The sequence below is a fragment of the Lactuca saligna genome, chromosome 4 (assembly GCF_052625555.1).
Source record: "Lactuca saligna cultivar CGN05327 chromosome 4, ASM5262555v1, whole genome shotgun sequence".
Taxonomy (NCBI): Eukaryota; Viridiplantae; Streptophyta; class Magnoliopsida; order Asterales; family Asteraceae; genus Lactuca; species Lactuca saligna.
The window spans coordinates 292293361-292315111 of NC_136420.1; the positions used below are offsets into that span (position 1 = coordinate 292293361).

At 36.5% G+C, this 21751-nt stretch overlaps 1 long non-coding RNA gene across 1 annotated transcript; it reads left to right on the forward strand.

Moving 5' to 3' along the window:
• The first annotated feature begins 1434 nt into the window (after positions 1 to 1434).
• Positions 1435 to 1879, forward strand: LOC145039204 (uncharacterized). Its single transcript, XR_013679782.1, has 2 exons — positions 1435 to 1533; positions 1615 to 1879. It is a non-coding gene; the product is annotated as an uncharacterized LOC145039204 (long non-coding RNA).
• Positions 1880 to 21751: the final 19872 nt, after the last annotated feature.

Consider the following 21751-nt stretch of genomic DNA (forward strand, 5'->3'; position numbering starts at 1 on the left):
AACTAAATAAATTAATACAAAAGATAGGTATAAATCAAAATAAATAAAAAGAAAAAAACATTGACTACACAGGCACAATGTATGTAACTATGTGTTACATAGGGACCGTTATTATTTCTATAATTTTTTTATACATAGAGCCTTTCTGAAGCATTTTGTCAAAATAGGAACCATTTATGCAATTTAAAAATAAAATCTTCAAAAGGATCGTTTCTGTAATTTTGTATTAGATAACGATTGTTTATGTAATTCTTTATAATGGATAATTTCTGAAATTATCTCTTAAAATAGGATTATTATCACTCTAGCTCAACAAAGTTACGTATATCGGTTTAAATGGTCCCTCGTGACTATTTTTTTGCGTTTTAAGAGCTTAAACTTGTTGATGGCCGATTGAGAAAGTCATCTTACCCATTTTAGCAGGTAAACCTGCCTCGTTACTTGCCATGTATACGTATGAGGTAACTCACTGAGTCAATACCGAGTTGACTCGATGACACAAAGCTGGCACATGCAGATTAGTAATTATCGCCTTTAATGTCCACCAACACCCCAACAACCTTTCACTGTCGATTCGATTAAGTCCCAGGCACAAGTCTCGAATTATAAGGGGACATACGCATGTGGGGTTTGAAGTAAAACAAATCTGAAACTTGTTTACCATTTTTGGGCAAACAATCTTGTGGAAGAATCCTTAAAAACCAACAATGTCGGCTCCACCACCTTCACCCAACTCTATAAATTCTGGTGAAGACATCAACTACAATGTGCTCCACTCAATCTTCTGTGATTGTGGTCCGAAGATTACAGAAAACCAAACTGAAATGAAAAGGTTGAAGGAGCAGCTAAGACAAGAGTATATCGTTTGCAGGATCGACCACATTAGTCTCCAGCACAAGTTGGATGACCATGATCAGAAGTTTAAAGTCGTTGGTGTTGCTCTGGGTGGCATGATGTTGGGGATGATCTTGTTACTGGTTATTGTGCTCCATTTCCTTGTTAAGCTTTGGTGATGGGTTGATCTGCAGCTAATGTGGTTAATGGTTAAGAAGGTTATTAGTATGTAGTGTTCGCGTGTCTTAATTTTTTTTTTTTCTGTTTATTTTGGAAAAATAAGTAAAAGTCATGTCTTAATGACAGGCATTTTGTAAGTGAAATCAAATGATTAATGAAAGACCTATCAAAATGATAGGCGTTTTGTAAAGATGTCTGATGTTCTTTGCCGATTGTTTTTGATCTGAAGATGTCTGATGTTCTTTGCCGATTATTTTTTATCTGAATTAGTTCTTAAGTTTGATAAACGGATTCGTTGAAAGTGCAATAGTGGGGGTAATATAGTCTTTTACACAGTGGGGGTAATATAGTCTTTTTTATGCACTGCTCCTTCATATATACCTTCTTGCATTCATTCTAGCACATTGTTTTCTTCTTCAAATACTCTTCACTGTGAAGGTACATAATGAAAAACATGGAATGTGGATATCTCATACTACCAATAACCCAGGAAGGCCCTTTTATGCATGCCCGAAAAAGGTAATTTACCAGTTATTCAAATTTTGGTGTTAACCCTACTTTTTTAAGATGTGTTAATTGAAGCAAATACTTGGAATCAAGATGCTCGTTCAGGTTTTATAGCTTGGGTTGATGAAATGGAGTGCAACAATGAAGGTTTGATCATAAATGGGTTGTATAAGTCCAACAAAAAGCTTCAGGCTGAGGTCTTTAAGTTGAAGTTTTACCTAGTATGTAGTTGGGTATTTTTTTCTATTTAATCATGTACAAGTTGTAATGAAGGTCAGTTGGACCAATTGTCTTGTTATGCATCTTGTAATGCAATTTGATGTCTTTTGAAACTTGTAATGTAATTTATTTCCTTTAAGTTTTTACGTAATCTGTAATGTACTTTATTTAATTGAAGTGGTTATATTTGGGGTTTGATGTGTTTTGTATGTACGAAATATGAACAATCAAATTAAACAAAGTTAACACTTAAATCCAACCAAACACAACAAATTTAAAACATAACAACTTGTCTAATTCCAAACTTAATAACCTACTACATCCCAATACCAAACTTAACACTTAAATCCAACCAAACACAACCAAGTTAAAAGATAACAACTAAAACAAAATAAGATCCTAATCATTAAGCTCTAATGGGTTTGCACTTGTTTCTCCTTTCCCATCTTTGCCCTTCACCCTCTTAGCAAGTTTCATCTTTATGATTCTCTCTGATTTCTTTCTTTAAGATATCCTTCCAACAGCAACAACTGTTGCTCCTTGACCCTTTTGCCCTTCGTGCACTGATTTTGCTCCTTGACCATTTTGCCCTTCATTGACACCTCCTGCTCCTTCACTTTTCTCTTTTCCATTGACACCTCCTGCTCCTTCACCTTTTTCATTGACCCCTCCTGCTGCTTCAACTTTTCCATTGACACATGTTTTCCTTTTTTTAACATTTAGTTTGGGCCTCATGCCAACTTTAGGTTTTTGTACTTGAGGTCTTTCAGCTTGAGGACATGTGACCTTGTTATGCCCCACATTTTTACAAACATTGCATGATATTTTTTCCCTTCCTTAGACATAGTGTTCCTTGGTAGCTTCTCTGATGCATCTTGTAACGCCCGTAGATCCGGGCTAGTCAATTTAGAGGCAATAGTGGTCGAAAAAGACTTTTCGACAAAAGATTATTAAGAATAAATAATCTCAACCAAGTTTTATTATACGTTACAAGGTTTACGTACATATAAAGAGCATCGAAATCCGAGTTATAACGAAGAAGTTATGGCCCGTCGAAGTTTTACGGCAAAACCGGCACGGCACCGGGAGACGTAAATAGTGAATTTATGATAGAGCTTCTTTTAGCCTTAGTAATCTTAATGAAAGTCGTAGAATATGTTAACCTGAGAGTGTCCATAAAAAGAACGCCTAAATCTGACTTCTTATGAGGAAGTTATGATTTTTCAAAGTTTCGGCTTAGCGGTGTACAACCCGAAGTTCGAGTATTAGATAGAGCGGTTTTTAGCCGACACAACCTAAACTAGAATCGAAGTTCTCGTTATTAGTAGCATAACGATAAAAAGACAGACGAAAATGGATATCGGATACAGAAGTTATGAGATTTTAACGGACCAATCATGTCCCGACCTGTTAAAAATATAACTTTAAAAACTAAATTCAAAATTAGCCGACGAAGTCTAAACGAAAGTTGTAGAGTACGTCTCCACCTACGCATGGATATAAATAACGTCAAAAACGGAGTTCGTATGAACGAGTTACAAATTATAATACCATATTTACGTATTAAAATAAAGTATAAATCATATATACGTACACATATATATACATATGTATATATCATTAGAAAGGTATCGACGATGCGGTCATTATAAGACTCATGTTGAGTTCTTTTGATATTACTTTAGTGCAAATATCGTTAAATCTATTTAAAATAGTATTATGAAGGGTGTTTAGTTGTTTATATAACTATAAGGTCATTAAGTAATTATGGAGGGTAGTTTTTGTAAATTCAATTACTATAAATAAGAGGCTTGGGATCTCATATTTCTTGCACCATTCTCTTGATTCAAGAGTCTTGCTCTCCTTATCACCCGAGCATTTCGGTCCCTCGTGATTTGACTTCTCTTTCTGTAGTTTTAGTATAGTAAGGTGAGCCTGAAGCGTTGCACGAATCTTTCTTACAAAGATTCAGCGACGAAGTTCTGCCCTTGCAGAGCCTGACTCCTAGCTAAAATCCCCTTGTAAGTAAGTTATGCTTACCCTATTTTAATTATAGTTTATATTTAAAATTAGTATTGTTATTATAAATTTATAATAAATATTTGAGCTATTATTATGACTTATATAAGTGTCGTTATAGTATCTTTTTAACTACTCGCGGTATGGGGAATCTGGTTTAAAGGGCCGCATAGGGTTGTTGGATTTCAGAAGTGTTATACGCCAAAATGGTCCTGCCCTCCGGTGTTTTATATCTGGCCCCTGTCTGTACATAGTGGTTGGAAAGTATTGTTTAAACGCTTATATAATAATAATAATAATAATAAGACTAATAATTAGTCACGGTAATATTAGACTAAAATCTAGTGGTGATAATACTAGGTTTCGTCGAAGGAAATTATTTTAAAGTAAACGAAGCGCTGTCCGAGTACCGAGTCACCACCTTCTCAGGTGAGTGCATAGTTACTATCAGCTTACACATAGATATGAAGTATTTTATATAAATTACATGCTATGTGTGCATATTATCCGAATACTTACTATCTATGCTGGGTGAACGATTTTATACATGTTTTAAATGATTTAAATTGTATATGTATTTTATATCTACAAATATGTTGGGATAAAACATGGGTAGATGAAATAGTTTCTGCGTGACAAAAATAAAATGAGGAAGATGTAATATAGACCACGAGGTAAGGGTGAGAGGTGAACCATGAGAGAAGCCTTTTTCCCAATTGATGGTCCTGTCATCCAGCAGAGTATGGATGACAACCATGGACTATTCTAGACAGTCCAGTGGACACTAGCAGGCTCGCAACCTGTAGGCGTTTTGAACTGTGTATTCACCAGGTGTACTCTAAAAACCCATCGACATGTATTGCGAGTAGAGACTCGGAAACGATACCATCAATAAACGAGATAAAACCCATTGACATGTATTGCGAGAGGAGTCTCGGAAATGATACTGTCAGTAAACGAGATAAGCCTTGGGAACTATGGATTTAGTGCCCGTTGAGTAAACCTTGGCAACGACGGATTTCGTGCCTATTCCTTAGGATAACACTTAGGAATAAATAAATGAGGAATATCTGAATTCTTAGAGTAGAATAAAGAAGAGAATGGGGATGGGTAATTGGATTGATTGCTTAAATATTTAAACATAATAATTTATATTATTGTGGGTTGAAAACCCTATGTACTCACCAGGTTTCCCAACCTGACCCACTCAGTTTATTTACATCACAAGTATTGATATGAAGTCACATTACACTGAGAGATTAAAGAGATGTAGATCACTAGTGTAAATAAATGTAAGTTCCGTTTATGCTTATGTTTCTGTATTGAAGATGACATACCAAACGTTTTAACATAAATAAAAATACATTTCTTCGAAAATGTTTTGATAACGTGTTTATCGTATTTTTCTAGGAACAAATTCCGCAACATTTTTATGAAAAGAAGTACTCTGGTTTTTATAAAGCATAAACAAAATCGGTCTTTTCTGGCCGTGAAAATGGGGATGTCACACATCTCTTCTTCTGTTAACCATTGGTCTACCTGGAATTCTTCTCTTCATTGGTGGAAGAGGTGGTATGAAGTCAGTAGGTGGCCACGTGTTGCTACCATTCATCCCCTGAATTAGATACTTACAGGTGTTCTTGTAGACTGCTCTATAGAACATTGTTTCAACATAACCACCAACATCTCTATTGGAATGATATAGCTGCAACTGAATGCACACATCCATACCCATTAAGTTTCCACACTCTACAAGTGCAAGTCTTCTTGTAAAGGTCAACAACATAGGCCTTAGCCATGTTTCTTCTTTCAAATTGGTTAAGACCACTTGGTAAAACCTGCCAATACCTAGTGTAGACATAACATAAGTAATTATATGTAACGCCTGTGTTTCTGGGTCTGTCATTAACGTTGATATAATAGTCTAGCTTAACCTTTGTAACCCGTTTTGAAATAATAAAAGTGTATTATTTGAGTATTATTATGTGTTTTGTGCTTAATTGCTTAATTATGTGGTTTGATTAATTAAGAATAAAAATAAGCGTCAAAATTTAAGTGTAAAATAAACTCGTTATCTTTGGATAATGTTGTAGTATTTGAAACGAGGTTTCCGAACATATATGGAACGCCCAAATCTGACTTCGTATGAGGAAGTTATGATTTATTGAAGTTTCGACTTAGCGGTATGCAGCCCGAAATACTCGATTTGATATCGAGCGGTTTTTAGCCGAGACAATCTAAACGAGAATCGAAGATCTCATTGTTAGTATCAAAGCGATGAAAAGTTAGGCGAGAACGGATGTCGGATGAAGAAGTTATGAATTTATAACGGAAATTTTCTGTTCCGGCCTATTAAAAATAGTTAATAAAAATAAAGTCAAAATTAGCCGACGGAGTCTAAACGAAAGTTGTAGAGCGTAGTCTCACCTACGCGTGGATATAAATAACATCGAAAACGGAGTTCGTATGAAGAAGATATGAATTTTCAAAGTTTATTATATAATTAATATTAAAATTTAATTATAAAATCCGGCCTTATCCGAAGGGGAGTCACCGAGCTAATCCGAGGTACGCCCAGCGTATAGCGAAGCGTGACGTCCCTCGCACTCGAGTTCTTCGGATGACAAACGCCATGATAATTTCGGATCCGTACGCCTAGCGTACGACGAGGCTCCAGCCTCCTATAAATAGGATGCGAGGGCAGCCGGCTCATTTGCTCTTTTTCTCTCTTCTCTCTCCTGTTTTACCTTGATTTGTGTGCCAGAAGTACCCCGAAGCCCAGGTAATATTCCCGAGCCCCGAAGCAAGTTTCGAAGCCCCGAAGATCCCGAGAAGTGCGATTCCCGAGCCGAAGCTCTGCCCGCGAGAAGTTCGATTTTTGTAGAGATCTTCCAGATCTGCTGAGGATTTCTACTTCTACAAGCCGTAATGCTGTCCGATCATCTTCTGATCAAGTGACTGTGTAGTTACTTTCTTCTAATGCATAATTATTAAGTATTTTATACGAAATACATGTTATGTGTATAATTTTGTTGTTATATGAGTGAATGTATTTTCACTCTCTTCTATCTCATATATCTTATTTGTTTTCTATGAAATATGTGTTTTGTGGGTGTGCCTCGTCTGTTATGTGGAATATGTATTGAATGAAAATGATATACAGGTTTAAACTATGTATAAAAATATATATTTTTATCTACTAATATGTTGGGTAGAACATGGGTAGATAGTTGGTGTGTAATAAACAGATGAGAGGCCTCGATGTTGTTGTTGTTAACCTAGTTATTCAGCGGAGTATGGATAACGACCACAGACTCCTTCTAGACAGTCTTGTGGAACGCTAGCAGGTTCATAACCTGTAGGTGTTGTGAACGATGTGTTCACCGGTGTACTCTATCCCCCTGATGGTTGCCTTTAGGATATCTATTGTTGAGGAAACCCCTTAGCAGTAATGTCCGTCCCGATGAAAATCCTAGATTAGGTCCCTTGAGATAGATGTTGTTTTAGGGACGTAAATTGAGGATAACGGGAATGGGTAATCGGGATAGTGATTGGTTGGTGAAATTAAATATAATTTATTTATTGTGGGTTGAAAACCCTATATGCTCACCAGGCTCAGAAGCCTGACCCACTCAGTTTTATTTGTATTACAGGAAGTGGCGCAAGGGCGTAAGATGGATGAATTATCGAGTTGTTTTATTTACAAGTCTGTATATGTATATATTTGTTGAATGACTTGTAATGTTATCGTTTATGCTTTATGGTCTGTATCGGAACATGACATCCCAAGTTTTGATTATATAATGAAAATGCATCTCTTGATGAAATGCTTTGATAAATATTATTTTATCATGTTTTGTTTTGGGAACAAATTCCGCAACACTTTAAATCAGAAGGATTTACTCTGAAATTATTTTAAAAAGCATAAATGAAATCGGTCATTTCTGGCCGTGATTTTGGGAAAGTCACATTATATTAATTTATGAGTTTAGAGTTTAGAAAGTACCTTTGTGCTTTTTTTGTAATTGATTCAGAAGGGGTGTAATTGTTGGGCAAGGCTTGTAATCAGGCCATGAACTACCTTTAATCTTTAAATTGTATATTCTCTCCATAGCATACAATCTAATCTCCTCTAACATGGTGATGATTGGCTTTTTGCTAGCATCTCTTATCACATTGTTGAAGCTCTTAGATAACCCATTCTCCACTGCATCACACATCTTTCCCTCTTGAAAAAAATGCTCTACTCCAAGATTTGGGGTTGGTGTCCATAAGATAAGCAAAGGTTGCAGGGTTAAGCACTTCAATCTCCTTCATGGCAGCATTGAATAAAGGCTCAGTGGATGCCTTGGTTGCCTTCCAAAACATGTTTTCATAATGCACACCGCTGAATCTTTTCCTAAAGTTGGCAACAATATGCCTTGCACACTACCTATGTTTAGCAATAGGTAGTATTTCCTTCACAGCCTCTAACAGCCCCTGTGCAACAATGGTAACAAATTATATAAAGGGTATGAAACTAGAATTCATTAAATTAGGAAGTAAAACTACTAACCTTATGTTGATCTGACATTAATGTTATACCAAAACCATCATTCAGTTGCAAGTCATCTTTAAGGTTTTCCAGAAACTATTTCCAATTTTCTTTGTTCTCTACACAAACAACTGCCCATTCAATTGGAAATATGTGATTATTGGCATCTCTTCTTACAGCAGATTTGAGCTCACCACTACATAAGCCCTTTAAGAAACATCCATCTAAATTTATAACCTTTCTACAAATCCCTCTCCACCCTTGCTTAAGCCCATCAAAACACAAATAAAGATTGCTAAAATAATTCTTACCATCTGGCACAGAATTGACATCAATTTTAACTGTTGATCCTGGTTGATCTGCTAATCTCCTCACCATATGACCACAACTTTGCATAATTCTCCACTAATGTTCCTTCAATCAGTTCAGTTGCATACTTCTTTGCTCTTCTACACTATCCCATACTCACATCTATACCAAATTTCTCTTTAACCTCATCCCTATGTAGCCTCAGACTAACCTTTTGTTTCTGTAAGAATTGTGTTGTGTAATGGGTACCTATCCATGAATAATTGACAATTGAACCTAACTTGAAGTTTCTTGCACAATTATGCTCATTTATAAGACTCTTTATTTGGAAAGACTTTTCCTCACTCATCCAAGAAGCCCACATCCTAAACTTGCTCTGCCCAGAACAACATTTCACTAATCGCCTCCTACTATCATTTTTTTTATAACACAACTGATAACCATTTGCTACAGCATAGTTACACATCATATGTTTCAGTTGTTTAGGACTCACAAATCTCATACCTAATACAAGTTTTTGCTTTTTCCAATGAACATTCTCATTGTAAATAGCCTAGTCAGTAGAAATTACCTCAACTTCATCTGGTGGATCATATGTATCTTCACGAGGTGGACTGTTTGGGGTGACTTGCTCCTTTGGGCACAACTTACTCGGAAACCCATCCTCCTTTGTCTTGTTCATAGGAATGCACTCATCATGATCACTGTCCCCTTCCATGTGAATGTCATCATCTTGCTCTCCTTGCAAATCCTTGTTTGGACGTGGGATATCATCCATACCACCAAGTAAATCTTGCATGTCGATACCATCATTCATATCCATACGACTGTGAACTTCTTCACGAACTTCATTGGCACCAGATAATTGGTCCAAAGAACTACCAACTTCTGCTTGCTCTTCAAGAATCCATTGATGTACATTAACACCAAGATGGTCCATATATACATCGATTACACAATCAGAAGCATACCCTACTTCGATTAGTTCCATGTAATCCATGTCATTCGCGATTAACCTTAAACCATCAGGAAAAACAATATCGGGCATGCAAACGTACACATTCACACATATCTCACATGCGAATCTTTCAAGGAACTCGACAAATTCCTTCTTGTCCATTCCAACAAAATCACCATCATCAAATCGTTGCTCTGCTACATCTATGTAAGTAATAGAGGGATGCATGGTAAAAATTCCAACAAAATGTAGATCAATCTTCATGAAAACGACCATAGCAACAACAAAGCTCCCCAATTTGAGTGACTAACACTTGAAGAAAAGGATAGGACCGAAGAACAAATCAACAACGAAGTTCGATGCGGAAGTTATAGACGAAAGTGAAAGAAGGGGGCAGTTGAGGGGTTTAAACGTACAATATCTCTCATTAACTATTGTGCACACGTGGCAATGTAATGGCTTTATTGCATATGACGTGGAATGCCAGGTAGGATGGGGTCACCGGTTGACCCTTCATTTTTCAAGATCGCGCTTTTAAACCAACAAATAACAAGTTTATGCCCTTAAAATGCAAAAAATAGTCACGGGGAACCATTTAAACCATTATACGAAACTTTATTATGCTAGAATGACAATAACCCCTTAAAATAATAAAAAAAGTTCTACAAAAGATCATTTCTATAATTTTGTATTAGATAAAGATTGTTTATGTAATTCTTTACGATGGATAATTTTTGAAATTATTTCTCAAAATAAGGATCATTTTGATCATTCTTATATCATTTTTAAAAGTTTATTGTTCACCTGATGTGAAAGTACCCTCAACTTCATAAATGTTATATACTAGTATTTAAGCTCACGTTTGATGCGATTATTCATGACCATGACCTTGGATAACCCTTACTCAATGGAACTCTACTTTTGAGTTATTGAATTCTGCATATAAGCTACAAGAGGAGTATGTTGAATTTAGTGTAAGAGGTATTATTTATTTTAAACCTATATATCTAAAGTCTTTCTTTTTTTAGCTTTAATTAGTTTTTTTTGTTATAATCTATGAATTTTTTAAAAGATGTATATGTCATCGTTTGAAGTCGAATTTACATGAAGTTTTTTTTAGCATCTAATTTAGAGTTTCTATTTGAGTTTAGGTTGTAATTTCATCATTTTTATTACATAATAAATAAATTCTAGTCCACCGAAGACAGTATAGCAAAGTTGAACATTTTCACGTATACAACTTTGTTGTGTAATTGATGAAATTTGTAAAAGATGCATATCGTATTTGTTTGAATTCAGATCTTACAGAATATCAAGGCTTCGAAGTGATAAAGGGTATGATTTTTTTTTTTTTTTTTTTTTTTTTTTTTTTTTTTTTTTTTAAATCAAGACAAAACAAAGATTGTTTTCGGCTACATCAAAATCTTTGACAAATCTTTTTATCCAGGAAGTCTAAGATGTTGACATGCATCTAAGAAATTGGTCAAACAAACCAAAATTAATCGAAATGGTAAAGGATATGAGGCAATATATGAAAAGTATTGGGGGTTCCAATAACAAGATGAAAGATATTAAGTACTTCATGATCTTGATGGGTTTTAAGCATTCTAACACTCATATAGTGTACATGCAACCCTAGAAACCTTGGATCTATGTTTTCTCTATTATACATGCAAATTTGATTTTTCAAGTTTCTCAAACTAACTAGCATGTTATGGGGTACTTGTAATATAAAACTTTAGTATAATAACATACCTTTTCTTGTGGTTGATTGCTTGGAGTCTTGAGAGCCTAACACCAACAATGTGGACGCCTCAAGTGGAATCACAAATCACCAAAACACTTTTAGAAGACTTGAGAGAATAGAAGCTCTTCTATAAATCTTCCAACCTTTGTTCTCACACACACTACTGCCATTTCATGTGCCACAGACATCTTTATATAGTATGGAGGATTAGGGTTACATTCATGTAAACCCTAATACCCATGACATTTCATTTCCATAGGATCCATTGGTTGAAAACTCCATGGACCATGCAAGCTTAGCCCATCCTAAATGAACTTGGCCCATTCTATATATATGTAAGAGTCCATATTTAATTGGTTCCTTTTGATCACTAAATTAATTCTAAATTAATTCTTGATCAATACTAATTAAACAATATGATTTCATACTAATATATTATAAATAATAATATATTAATAAATCATAAATAAACTATTCTCAAAAGTTATCTATATAAATTGTTTCGGTGAAGTGCAACCCAAATTGACCATACCGGGTCAGGTCAAGTACATACCAAATATAGTTATGGGCTTAGAAACCTTATCCAATAGTCTCCCACTTGGACAAGTCTGATAACTATAGTTGCAAGAATAACTTTAGGAAATGACCATCAATCATAGCTTTTAAAAATCTATTGAACTGTGAAGCGTCATTTTAGATAAGTGATCATATAATCCTCTGTTCTAGATATCACACTACTAGAAAAACAGCATTTTACGACACGCAAAACACGACGCTCTTTGATTTATGTTACGCATTAGAGAACGACATTAAAAAAGAGTCATCTCTTCAAAAAATTTAAGAATTTAGGTCGCGCATTACTAAGTGCCCTTAAATTAGTGTTTCACGAAAAGAAATTAAAAACACGGAGGGCGCTTTATTTTATAGGCGCGTCATCTATATTTGTCACTTTATAATTTTAATGAAAACGTGCGCTTAGTAGAGGTGGGAAACGAAATCCCCAAAATTTTGAAAAGTCGTCTTCTACCTTCTTTCTATCTTTCATCTTCTCCCCTCTCCTTCCTTCTCTCTCCTCTCTGATCCGCTTCCCTGCCACTCCTGACCTCCTTATCGATCTCATCAAACATCGTGTCCCATCCTTAATACCTCGCGGGAATCTAAAATTTAGAAAACCCCGTACTCAAAAAGTCTAAGAAACTAGGGTTTTTTCATCCCTCAAAGAACGACCACATCCTCCATAGATCGATCTCTATTGCTTCATTTCTCACAAGAAATCAAACACTTTACGTTCATAGGGCCACAATTGCAAGGATGCTCACTCACCTTTCTAGAGAATACCTTCGCATATATAACACGATCATCTTCACAAAAATGGCTGCCACCATTGCTTGAGCGGGCTCAACCTACGATCGACAATCGGAGCTCAAAGCTTTCGACAAAACAAAAACCAGCGTCAAAGGCCTCGTCGATGACGGAATCCAATCGGAGCTAGGGCTTTTGTGAAGAACTTCCCCCCCCCCCTTTCTCTACTGCGTGTTCTCTCTTCTGCATCTCCACCCACCAATGAAATCTAATCACCAACGATCCTATAACAGTTCTTTCTCATGCTCGAACCCTAGATCTCACCTCGTACCTTGCTACATCTCTATAGCGACAGCGGCTAAACAGAAACTCCACCACCATTAACGGCGGCTCGAACCCATTGATTATCTCAATTTCCTCCTCTGTTTGGGGGATGAAAACTAATGACGAATAAACAACTTCATTTTTTTGATTCAATTGCTTGATTTTGTCGATTCATATACGATTGCATCAGCAGTTGATCCAGTCTCGCACCAAAATCTATTTGAAGAAGATTAGAGACTGTTCAGCTACAATCACGAATGACACAACCTTCACCCTCCTCCGCCTTCTGTATACATGCTTCTTTGGTATCTACATGTGCGCTAAGGGACTGCATCACAAGTAACTTTGGTGACATGTATGTGAAATTCCCAATTCAATAAATGCTACCATACCTAGGTCTCGAGTATTCTATTGAATTTTTCTTTAATTTGCAGAAGTTCTCCTGGATTGGCATTTTAACGTGTGGATAATACTCTTCTTGAAGATGATGAGCCTTTTAAAGCTCCTGTTCGTTTTCAACTTTTCGGGTAAATAAAGAAACATAAAGGCGTTGAAAATATATCTTTGTGGCTGCCTCAGGCTCCCCCTGGATATTTATAAATGGTTTAGTGTTATCCTCCACATTGATAACTAGGATCTGAATTGTTTTATATGTTTCGAATTGCAGATGAAACCATTATCTAACATATCATTGAGCAATATTGGATTTAGTCTCCATAGCAGGCTTGATTACCTCAATGCCACTGTTTGCTTCTCATTGGCCGCCAGATCATATAATGATAAACTTGAAGCTTGGGAGCCTCTTGTTAAACCTGTTGATGGTGTCTTAAGGTGGGTTATCTCTTTCTCTAGAATTTTTCAAATAGGTTTTAGTGATAAATTTCTGAAGGGATCCCTTTTCTCTTTCTTTCTCCTTGTTTAATGTCTTCTTGTTTGGTTTCAATGTGCAGGTACTAAAATGATGTTAATGCTCCAAGTGCTGCATCTCAATTACTTTTGCTGTAACTGGCTTGGTCTCAGGTGCAGCCCAAAATATCCTTGTCTGTACACGAAGAACTGCATCTTGGGGAGCACATATCTGCTCATCTGGGACCTACAATCCATTTCTTCAATGTAAGCTGATACTTGATATAATAAACTTAAAGTTTTTCAATTGAAATTCAAGCGCTTTCCTAACTACACTCACTTCCCCAGAAATCTGTTTGTTATTCAAGACAAAAGAAAAACACACAAAACAGACCCTTCTGCACACAAGAACCCAAATATTTCCAAAACTCTTCCACTTTTAACCTTATTTTCTTGAAATACATTAACACCAGTACCCTTCTTTTCTGGTTCTCACCTTTCAAACTGTTTTAAAAATGATCATTGTCCAGGCTGTCAACATGTGTGTTACTCGAAAAACTAATTTAGATAAGTGATCATATAATCCTCTGTTCTAGATATCATCAGTCGGACAAATACATGGAACAATATCGTACTTATTGTCTAGTAGTTTGTTTCCTAATTTCCGATTTGTTTGACATAGAACTAAATTGAACACGTCAATTTGGTTCTAACCGGGCCCGATACATAGGTCAAAAGAAAATCATTGAGGGGCCCAGATATCGCATTTAATCCTCCAAGAACTAAAAGAAACAAAGAAACTTCAACTCATATGCTTGTTCTACTACTTGTTGAATCATACACAAAGGCACATTTTATGACATCAAGTTACTGATGCCTTTTCCTACAATCATAGCATAACCAACTCATAGGCAACAACTCATATCTCTAGGTTTGAAGACTTACGATATTACCGTCTCACAATCACTCGAAATAAATTCCATGAAGTGATACAAGTGAGCGTAGGTTTAATCCAATAATCATAACTTAGGAGCACTCATGAATGTTGTAGCAACTCTTGCTATGTCCAACACATTAGACATCTACATGCCCAATTCATGACAGTCTTGATTCATACCTACTTCCAACATATGCCTGACTGTGGAGAGTTTGAATAAAGTAATTAGTCTGGAAGTCAAAACATGCAAAATTGAAACAATAGTAAATAATTGACACAATATAACAACACCTTACTTATAAATAAACAACAACTTTTATTCAATCATCAAATGTCAATTACATTTTACAAGTTTTAGTGCTATCTAATCTGTAAAATTAGTATCGTCCTTCAACCCGATGCGCCTCGCATGCTGCAAATTCCTAACGCTAGTCAGTCCTTTCATGAGGGGATCTGTTGGGGTCTCTTCTGACGATATCCTCTTGGCTATGAGGAGTCCTTCTTCTATCTTATATCTTATGAAGTGATATTTTCTATCAATGTGTCTGGATCTGTCATGATCTCTCTGTTCCTTGGCTAAGGCAACCGTACTATTGCTGTCACAGAAAATCTCCATGGGCTCCTTTATAGTTGGTACAACTCCAAGGTCTCTGATGAACTTCCTCAGCCATATTGCCTCCTTTTCCGCTTCACTCGTTGCTATGTACTTTGATTCACACGTCGAATCAACTACTGTCTCCTGTTTGGAACTTTTCCTAGTAATCGCTCCTCTATTCATGCTAAAGACCCAATCCGACTGAGAGCGGAAATTATCCATATCAGTCTGAAAGCTAGCGTCACTATACCCCACTACTCTCAAGTCATCACTCCTACCAAGGGTAAGAACCCAATCCTTAGTCCTTCACAGGTACTTGAGAATGTTCTTCACCGTAGTCCAGTGAGCCTTTCTAGAGTTCCCCTGTTATCTGCTGACCATGCTCAAAGTAAAGGCCACATCATGGCGGGTACAAGTTATAACATACATAATCGAGCCAACATCATAATCATATGGTAACCAACTCATCTTAGCTATCTCAGCCTCTGTACTCGGGCTCTGAGCCTTGCTCAGTTTAGCATTATGCTGGATCAGTAAGTCACCTTTATTGGAATTTTGCATGTTGAACCTTTTTAACACTTTGTCCACATAGGTGCTTTGACTAAGTACAATTAGTCTTTTACTCCTTTATCTCAATATCCTTATCCCTAGGATATAGGCAGCTTCTCCAAGGTCCTTCATAGCGAAACACTTCCCAAGCTAGGACTTAACCTCCTGCAAAGTTGGGATCTCATTTCTCATGAGTAGTATGTCATCCACATACAGTACTAAAAAGCTAACTATACTCCCACTAGCTCTAACATATACACAGGACTCATATTCGCTTCTCGAAAAACCAAACTCTTTGACTTTCTCATTAAAACTCGTTTCAATCCATATATGGATTTCTTAAGCTTGCACACTCTATTAGGTTACTTTGCATTGACAAAACCCTCTGGCTGACTCATGTAAACATCTTCAACCAACTTTCCATTAAGGAAAGCGGTTTTGACATCCATTTGCCATATTTCATAATCATGAAATGCAGCAATGGATAGAATAACCCTAATAGACTTAATCTTTGCTACTGATGAGAAGGTTTCATCATAATCAACTCCCTGAGTTTGGGTGAAGCCCTTAGCAACCAATCGCGCCTTATGAGTGTGCACTTTCCCAACTATGTCGGTCTTCTTCTTGAAGATCCATTTGCACCCGACCGTCTTACGACTCGGTATATTGTTAACCAAGTTCCAAACTTGATTGTCATACATGGACTGAATCTTGTTGTCCATATCCTCTTTCCATTTAGTAGACTTAGGGCCTGCCATGGCTTCCCTATAGCTATTATGTTCATCCAAATTTACCAATGTACTATCACTGATAAATGTATCACCTTCCGCAGTAATATGGAAACCATAGTAATGCTCAGGTGGATTCCTAATTCTAGTGGACGCCTTAGAGGTATAGACTCTTCAGTTGGTTCAACAAGAGTTTCCTCCTTAGGTTGATTGCTAGGGTTTGAGGTTCCTTTACCACTTGACTCTTGAAGCTCTTCAAAGTTAATTTTCCTCCCACTATTTCCTTGTCTTATAAATCCTCTCTCAAAAAAGACCCCTCTCCTTGCCACAAAGACCACATTCTCACTGGGTTTGTAGAAGAGGTGACCAAAAGATTTCTATGGGTAGTCGATGAAAATACACTGCTCACTACGAGGTTCAAGCTTGTCCTGAGTCCCACGTCTCACGAAAGCCTCACAACCCCAAATCTTGATGTGGTCTAAATTGGGAACTTTCCCAGTCCACATCTCGTGAGGTGTTTTGTCAACCTTCTTGGTAGGGACTAGGTTAAGGATATGGACGGCAGTATCTAAGGCTAGGCCTGTAAACGAACCAAACGAACGCGAACAAGGTCTTGTTCATGTTCGTTCGTTTAAGTTAGCCGAACAATAAACGAACACGAACGGATAAACGAACGAGATTTTCTTGTTCATGTTCATTCGTTTAACAAATTACTTTGTTCATGTTCGTTCATTTATGTTCGTGAACATGCTAAACGAACATAAACGAACAAAGATAAAAAAACACAATTGAACATATATGAACATAAACAAACATATAATATAGCAATGTAATAAAAAATAATTGAATATAGATGAATATAAATAAACTTAAACGAACGAACATAAACGAACGTAAATGAACATCATAAACGAATGTTCACGAACATAAATGAACGAACGAGACCATTGTTCATGTTCGTTCATTTAACTAAACGAACGATAATTTTTGTTCATGTTCGTTCATTTATTAAATAAATGAACATAAACGAACTTCCCGCCGAACAGTTCACGAACGGTTTGCCGAACGTTCAGTTCGTTTATAGCCCTATCTAAGGCATACCCCCAAAATGAGATTGGTAATGAAGCTCTGTCATCATGAAACGAACCATGTCCAACAAGGTTCGATTGTGCCTCTCAGCCACACCATTAAGTTGTGGTGTTCTGGGAGGTGTCAATTGTGAAACAATTCCACATTCCTTAAGATAGTCAAGGAACTTTGTACTAAGATAATCTCCTCCTCGATTGGATCGGACCATCTTAATGTTCCTGCCCAACTGATTCTCCACTTCTTGTTTAAACTCTTTGAACTTTTCAAAGGTTTCTGACTTATGCTTGATTAAGTAGACAAAACCATATCTACTGTAATCATCTATAAAAGTCACATAGAAGCGGTTAGCATCCCTTGTGGCGGTTCTGAAGGGTCCACACACATCTGTGTGTATGATGTCCAACAAACCTTCACCCCTAGTACAAGTACCAATGAAGGGTGACTTTGTCATTTTTCCAAGAAAACAAGACTCACAACTATCATCTAGTGTTAAGTCAAATGACTCCAAGACTCCAGGCTTCTTGAGTTGGCCTATGCGCTTCTTGTTAACATGTCCAAGATGATAATGCCACAAGGATGCTTTATCCAAACTAATGGAAGAATCGATATGCAACACATTATTTCCTAAGTTGTCTACAACCGACACAGTTTCATATACACCATCATAAGGTAATGCTTTAAAATAAAGAATATCATTATAAAAAGAATTAATACCATCACATTTATTATCAAATGAAAAATTAAATCCTTGTTTGTACAAACTGTGAAAAGAAATAATATTTCTTGCCATTTCGGACGAGTAATAACACTTAATCAAATCTAGCACTAACCCACTACTTAGCAACAAAGAATAAACTCCAATCTTGGTGACTGGTGATGCTTTCCCATTTCCCATGATCAAGTTTATCTTTCCATGCTCCACATCCTCACTTTTTCTTAGGCCCTGCAAATCAGAGCATATATGAATACCGCAACCTGTATCAAGAACCTAAGAAGTAGTATGTGGTGAGTTATTAGACAATATAGTGTAAATACATGCATGGTTAGGTTTGACCTTCCCATCCTTAACATCTTGCAGGTACTTGGGGCAGTTTCGTTTCCAGTGCCTCTTATCATGACAATAGAAGTATTCTGCTTCCTTTGGGTTGGAAGAAGGAGTGATAGAACCACCTTTGGTTCCACTCGAAGAGGAGCCATCAAGAAACTTTCCCTTGGAACCCTTCCAAGGGGTCTTCCTCTTTTTCCCTCTACTTTGCCCGATTGCCAAGACAGGGGTGGTGTTAGGAGTAGGAGTAGTAATAAACCGATTTACCTTTAAGACCACTTTCGACAGTATTCAAAAGTCCTTGAATATATGTCATTTGGAATTGATCATAACAAGTAGGTAAGCAGTGTAGTATGATGGCAATAGCCAACTCCTTGGGTAAGTTCACATTCAATTTCAGAAAAGGGTCCACAAACCTTTGCATTTTCTGCATGTGGCCCATGATGGGTTCACCATCGTTCATTCAGTTTGTTATCATGGAAGAGATTATTTCATACCTCTCTTGACGAGCACTCTGATGGTAGCGATCCATTAGGTCCATGTGCATCTCAAAAGGGTAAAAGTCCTCATAGGACTTCTTGAGTTCATCTGTCATTGTGGCCAACATGATACACGCCACTTTGGTAGCATCTCTCACACGTGCCCTAAAGTCAGTGATCTCCTCTGGAGTAGCAGTAGACTCATCAATTTCTTTTAGCTCATTGTCAAGGACATATTCCTTGTCCTCGTAAGGTGTGACCATCCTGATGTTCCTAATCCAATCATTAAAGTTTGAACCATCAGAGATGACTCTCCCACAAAGGTTTACGAGATAGAAGGAGTCGGTAGGGTTTGAGCCAGAAGCAGTATTGTTAAAAGACATCTGAAAAGAAGAAAGACAAGTTTAGATTAGATATAGAATCCTTAATAAGACACCCAAATGTAATATTAAGGCTAGGAGCCAACACAATACTTCATAACTTGGAAGAGGGATGCCGTAATCCAAGCTATAAAATATTTGAAGGTAGGTGAATGATGATTCACCAATTTCCACCATGAAAAACGAAATAAATTATTAGGTTTTAGATGGATTAAAACTCCTAGATCTTTTGAGATTCATTGAACTTTTCAATTGCATGTTTAAATATCAATTGTGCCCTCTCAAGTTTGTGACTGGGATGCCGAGGATCACAAACAAGGTATGAATAACCATGCAAATTAACTTGGTACCCTTAATCTTTATCACCTAATCGATGTGTCGGTTACCCACACGTGCTCCACTGATCTATGATAAACATTAAGTCACACTTTGCCACTCTTACTAGTCCATTTTAGTGTGTCGGTTACCCACACACGCCCCACTAACGACTTGGTAAGGTACAAAGTGTAATTTCATGGGTTAGCACCAATTTCACATTTTCTTAATAAGATACCCAAATGTAATATTAAGGCTAGGACCTGACACAATACTTCATAACTTGGAAGAGGGATGTCGTAATCCAAGTTATAAAATATTTGAAGGTGGGTGCATGACGATTAACCAATTTCCACCATGAAAAACAAAGTAAATTATTAGGTTTTAACTGGATTGAAACTCCTAGATCTTTTGAGATTCATTGAACTTTTCAATGGCATGTTTAAATCTCGATTGTGCCCTCTCATGTTTATGACTGGGATGTCGAGGATCACAAACAAGGTGTGAATAACCATGCAAATTAACTTGGTACCATTAATCTTTATCACCTAATCGATATGTTTGTTACCCACACACGCTTTACCGATCTATGTAAACACTAAGTCACCCTTTGTCACTCTTACTAGTCCATGTTAGTGTGCCGGTTACCCACACATGCTCCAACAACGAATTGGTAAGTTACAAAGTTTAATTTGATGGGTTAGCACCAATTTCACATTTTTATAAAGTAACTAAGATTAGGAATTTATAAAAGGTTTAGTTACTTTATATTTATCATTATACTTTTAATGAGAATTATAGTCCTTATCCTACCCGTTCGGCTAACGACCCTCCACCAGTCAAGGAAGCGGTGGGTGAGAGTGGACACCCATTAAGTTGCCATTTTATATGCAACAACCTTATACCCCCCTTATAGACCAAATTCGTGAATGAGGCCTACTAACGGTAATACTGACTTGATCTTATACATACATACATATATATATATATATATATATATATATATATATATATATATATATATATATATATATTATTAACTTATAATACTATTGAGTATAAAGGTTGAATTTAACTTTTAAAACTCTAGGATTTGGAATTAAAGTGTGTGCGAGACTTTCCAAATTCCAAGACTTGAGGGCAAGTTTTGAAAGTATTCAAGACTTTTCATTTCTATAACTTGTAAGTTTTAATGGTTTTAAAGAAAAGACTTTTGGAATTCCATAACTTGAGGACAAGTTATGGAGTCCATTAAATGGAATTTAGATCAAGAATTATCCTAACAAGCAATTTGCAAATAATTCATATGATCTCCTAAAACTCATAAGTACGAACATTCATATAAAAAATTTCAAGAATCATATAAACACATATAAAACTTGAAAATTTGATAATAACCATTAAAAATGGATTAGCCTAATCATTACCACATCAAAAACAGGTTTTGTAACAGTTTAGGGTAATGATTCTATTACATTTCCAGCAGCAAAACTAGAAAATCTGCACATAGGGCCTTCTACTCGCCGAGTGCATGAACCTACTCGACGAGTAGGATGAAGATACACTTGGACTCGTCGAGTCCCCCCCCCCCCCCTATGGACTCGGCGAGTCCACTGATCAATGAACATATTTTCGACTTTTTCAAGCATTTTGCATCAAGTATAATGAAAACAAGCCTAGGCTCTGATACCACTGATGGGTTTTGAGCATTCTAACACTCCTATGGTGCACATGCAACCCTAGAAACCTTGGATCTATGTTTTCTCTATTATACATGCAAATTTGATTTTCCAAGGTTCTCAACCTAACTAGAATGTTATGGGGTACTTGTAATATAAATCTTTAGTATAATAAC